At 44.0% G+C, this 5,137-nt stretch overlaps 1 long non-coding RNA gene across 1 annotated transcript; it reads left to right on the top strand.

The window, feature by feature from the left end:
• The first annotated feature begins 558 nt into the window (after positions 1 to 558).
• On the top strand, positions 559 to 4,358 carry LOC128584895 (uncharacterized). The gene is made up of 4 exons (XR_008379760.1): positions 559 to 618; positions 1,370 to 1,414; positions 2,616 to 2,651; positions 4,222 to 4,358. It is a non-coding gene; the product is annotated as an uncharacterized LOC128584895 (long non-coding RNA).
• Positions 4,359 to 5,137: the final 779 nt, after the last annotated feature.

The raw sequence follows: 5,137 nt of genomic DNA, 5'->3' as shown, positions 1-5,137 counted from the left end.
AAACAAATCATAAAACTGAGAAATATATCTGCTAAAGTGAAAAATGCATTTGAGGTGATCAACAGTAGACTCATTCAAGGAGAGGAAAGAATCAGCAGGCTTAAATATCAGCTGAGCAAAAATACAAAGAGGAGAAACACAACAGAAGGAGAAGCCACCAGGGTTGCCCATGAGATTTAGAAAGTTGCCTCAAAATACAAAATCTCAGAATCATTGGTGTTCAAGAGGAAGTTGAGCAAGATGAACCATGTTCTCTTAAACTCAACGGGAAGGCTTCCTGGTAAGCATTAAATGCTTCACAATGTACTTGAATGAATTAAATCCTGGTTAGGGCCACATACTAGCCTTAAGGCATGTGAATCATCATCTGTGTCCCAGCTGTGAAATCTCCCCCAGTCTCCAAGTCTACAGTCTACATATCCTTTGCTTCCAATAGCCCCACCTTCAGCCCTGAGCCTTCACAGCTCCCCTGAGCCAGTGCCAGGCTGCAGGACAGGAAACAGCTTCACATGTGCTAAGTTTGCAAACAATACATTGTTCTGCTTGTAGGTTGAGCAGGGAAAGATGAAGGTGGTGCTTCTGCTCGCTTTCCTTTTCATCACAGCCCAGTGCACACCAGTGAGTAACCTCTGATGTCTCTTTCTTTAGATTAGCTTGGGTCCACACACTGTGAGCTCCAGTTATAGGAAATTCTCAGGGACAAAACAAAAAGCATGAGAGCCAAAGCCACAAACTTCATAACTAGAGTTGGTTTGGCTCTGAAAGCTGCTCTTCACCCTATTGAAGAGATTCTGCTTTTTAGAAAAATAAGGGATTTCGATCAAGATGGGGGGTGGGCGCTGTGCTAGCCACAGCCGTGCTTCTCTAGGTGGGCTTCCCTTTGGGATCAAAGGCAAAAATTTGCCTGTCTGGGTCCCACCCACCAAAATTGGATTTCATGGGTCTGGAGTGTGATCCAGGCATCAGTATTTCTCTGAACAGCCCAGGTCCTTATTCCAGGGGGCAGCGCCTCAGATGGCCAAGATGGCTCTCAGGGAGCTGTCGTGTTGGGGGACCTAGACTTGCAAACAGTCAGAACCCGAGTGGCAGGTGGTGCAGGACTGGGGCTCAGATGGCACAACGGGCAGAGTGATTATCACTGAGGACTATTGAAGATCACACGTCCTGGCATTAGACAGGATCAGTGACTGAGGATGGCGTGCAAGTTCATTCATTCTGTAAACAGGATTTTCTTGAATATCTGTAGAGATAGACAATCATATTCTGTGCCAGGACACACAGAGACCTACCCTTCAAGGAACTCAGAGTCTAAAGTTTTAATTTATTATCATCGCTGGAAGTGTCTCCATTAACTGTTTCTCTTTCACAGGTGCCAAAATCCGATTATGGACTCTTTGATTGCCTCAACATGGACGTAATTGCATTTTCTCTCTTTCGTCTTTCAATCTAAATTATGGATTATTACTGTTTCCTATAAATAGATGATTTAGGGAGAATGTATGTGACGTTTTTTAAAGTAATATTTTCAGGAACATAAAGAACAATTAAGAGTATTTTCTCCAAGGTACAAACTGAAACTCTATGGTAGGTAGAGGAAGAATCATGTGCCTGGTGTGAGTAGGGATGCTGTGGACAGTCCCTCCCACGGGGGAGACTCACCAGAACACTGCCCCCTTTAGGCCAGGAAAGGGAACAACAGGAGCTCAGCTCCCTCTTAGGTCTAAGTGAGCAACATCCCTCCCCACACACAACTTGTTCAGCAACTTCTCTTGTGCATGTAAGAAGATAACATGAGTCATACAATTACATTTGTAAATGTACCAATCTCGGATTCAAATAGAAGTTAATTAACTAGAATCCAGAAACCACAAGAGCATTTTGTTTTTCTTAAATTACTATCATGTCATTATTTTTCAGAGGGTCCATCAAAAAACAATCCCATAGTCACTACTAATGGCCCACATTGTAGACTAGGAGAATACATCCCCTATGATTTTGAAAATTTCTCATAAAACATTACACATAATAAGTTCCTTTCAGAGAACTTTATCTCAGCTGATTACTTTCTGCAGTTTGTTTTTAACCAAGCAAGCCAGCTCAGAGACAGGTCTATATTTCTACATAGCAATTGCCTTTAATACAGACTTTGATCTATAGATGAGGCCTCATGGTCCATTGCTGGCTGCCTTGCCTGTTCCTGAAGAGCCTTGGGTTGTCCCTGGAAGCTCGGCCTCTGCTCAGGGAGAGCCACCAGGCACACAGCCCTTGCAGCTGGCCTGGCTCCTGCAGCCTGCACTGCACAGTCTGCACACAAGGGCAGGGATGCAGCTCTACGTCCCTGGGCCCCTGCTGGTTTCTCACTCAAGTTCATATCTGGACTTTTTCCTATTGCTCATCTCACGTAACCCCTGACTGCCTCCTCCTCTACGGGACTGCCCTGCTCACATCACAACAAGCACAAGCTTCCATAGTCAGTCAGACCTTATAGCAATTTTGGAGATGTCTTCTTCAAAATGCCTGATAGTATTCTTCAGACATTTACAAATAGATTTGAACTTGAGCAAAAGGTCCTAATAATTATTTGTCATGTAACTGCTTTTGCCTCTTTCTTACAGAATATGAAAAAACTGGGGGACATGTTGGGATCCTGTGTAAGTGTTTGATCTTGGTGTTGGAGGGCGGGCTCAGGGAAATAAAGGGAAACAAGTAGGAAATGGGAAATTGTGTGTGTGAGTTCTGTCACCATCATCCTGGCTGTTTCCAATGTCTTCCTTTTACTAAAAAACCGAATCATTATTGATGAACTGAAAATGTTCCCCATCCTAAGAAAATTGCTAATTAATTCAAGAAGTAAAACTTGTGATCTCTGTGAAAGGCATTGTAATTTCTTGGAAATGCTGATGACAGTTACATGTTTCCTATCAAATGAATGAGGCAAAACTTATTTTAAAATTCTTTTAATTCCACATAACATGGGTTTTGAAATATTTTGTGTAGTTGTTTCTGTTTCTCTTACTTGGGGTTCACAGTGATTCTTGAGACTGTAGATTAGTGTCTTTCATCATTGGGAGCATGTTGAGCTAATATCTCATGAAACGTTACCTCTTCCCTGTCCTTGTGCTACTTTCCTCATGTGTCTCTGGCCCTTTTCTGTGTTTTCGGTGCTTTTGTTCCTCTCTGCTTCAGCCTAAATCTCATCTCTGATCCATCTTCTGGTTCATAAATTTTCTCTTCAGCTGTACTCAGTGTGATGTTAAACTTATTAATCCTTAATTTTACTGTTATATTTTCAGTTCTGTATGTCCATTTAATGCCAAAAGTTACCATCTTAGCTTGTAATCTGACAATGTTAATCATACTTATGTGAAAGTCAGTGTCTAATAACTACCCAAGATGTCCTCAGGGGATCCTTCTATTGTCAGTCTTTTTATTTTTCAGTAGAATCTTGCCTCTGCTTCCCCTCTGGATTCGTCTGGGCAGGGGCTTTGTCATTTTTGAGTCAACAGAAAACACTGTTTATGAGAACTATAGAGACAGCGTGAGGTTCCGGGTGATATTGTCTCCTGAAAACGTGGCGTGCTGTGGACGGGAGGCACAGCGTCCACACAGCACCTCACTCTACCAGAGGATGAGAAGTAGACCAGCTCCCGCTGCCTCAGCCCACTCCCAGGGGAGGCCTTGGCCTTCTATCCTAAAGCCTGGCCACTTGCCAGGTCCCCTTCTCTCTGGCAGCTCTTGAATTTGAACATGTATTGCCCAGACCTGGGAGTCTGTCACAGGCTGTGCTCAGCGTCTTCCTGCTACTTCTGGAAATGCCAAGTGCCTTGAGGGACAGAGTAGGGTCAGGTGTCTTCCTAGGATCCTTGCTTCTCTACCATCCTGGGTCTCCATTCTGCCTCCCTTAGGACTCTGTGACCTTGAAACAAATGCTGTCTTTAAAAGTATTTTATCCAACTCCCCAAAGGATTGGCTAAACCAACAAGGTTACAAATAGAATTCTTCATTTTCTTTTAAAGAAATAAAATATTTTAAATGTCATTGATTACCTCTCATGCTCATGAGGAAAAGCAGAGGTTGGTTATAAATTAATGAAACCAAGAAAATACAGCAGTGGTTGAAAATTCTTCTCTCCGTACCAATGCACTTACAATATTTTGTTGTATCAATAATAGCTATGTGATTTTACATGTCAGGCATGCATAAATGTGTTTGTCTTATTAGTTCCAACTTTCACCATTGGAGAGGATGCTCCTAGCCGCTATGTCATCAGTAACAGAAGATGAGTATCCTGTTCCAAAATCTAGCTCGGCACCTCCCTCCTCCCCTTGAAGGAAAGAACAGTCCTGATGGATGACGCTCTCCAGGAGCTCCACGGCCATGAGCAGCTTCTTCCCCCAGGCATCCTGTGACAGCACAGTTTGAAGATCAAACACAGGGCACTGCTGCTGTGACACAGTTTGCCCTTTGCAGTGTCCTGGTTAAAGGGCAAGGCTTCAATAAAATTTCATATCGTCATATTATCCCCAGTCCAGTGTGTTTTTCCATCATTCTGAGAATTTTAAGAGGGATCAGGAAAATGAGCAAGGGACTCTGGAAACAGGGTCTTTGTGTCTGGGCAGTTATATTCCTGCCTAAGTATCGGGGGTTTTATGACAAAGGGGAACAGCACTGGGTGGGCTGGGGGAGGGGTTACCTGCATTATCTGCTGAGCTTGGGGAGCTGGGGGGTGACAGAAGGATCCTGTGTCCATCACACATTCAAGGCCTATAAGAAGTTAAGATGGGCGGTGCCTGTGGCTCAGCGGGTAGGGCGCCGGCCCCACATGCCGAGGATGGTGGGTTCAAACCCGGCCGCGGCCAAACTGCAACAAAAAAAAAATAGCCGGGTGTTGTGGCGGGTGCCTATAATCCCAGCTACTTGGGAGGCTGAGGCAAGAGAATCGCCTAAGCCTAGGAGTTGGAGGTTGCTGTGAGCTGTGTGACGCCACGGCACTCTACCAAGGGCGATAAAGTGAGACTCTGTCTCTACAAAAAAAAAAAAAAAGAAGAAGAAGTTAAGATGTGTCTAGCAAAAATACAGGATTTCTGGCCCTTTTAAGTGAGACAGGAGTTGACAAAGCCATGGAGAAATATGCTTA

Source organism: Nycticebus coucang, chromosome 4 (genome assembly GCF_027406575.1).
Source record: "Nycticebus coucang isolate mNycCou1 chromosome 4, mNycCou1.pri, whole genome shotgun sequence".
Lineage (NCBI taxonomy): Eukaryota > Metazoa > Chordata > Mammalia > Primates > Lorisidae > Nycticebus > Nycticebus coucang.
This window is presented reverse-complemented; position numbering and strand designations above follow the sequence as displayed.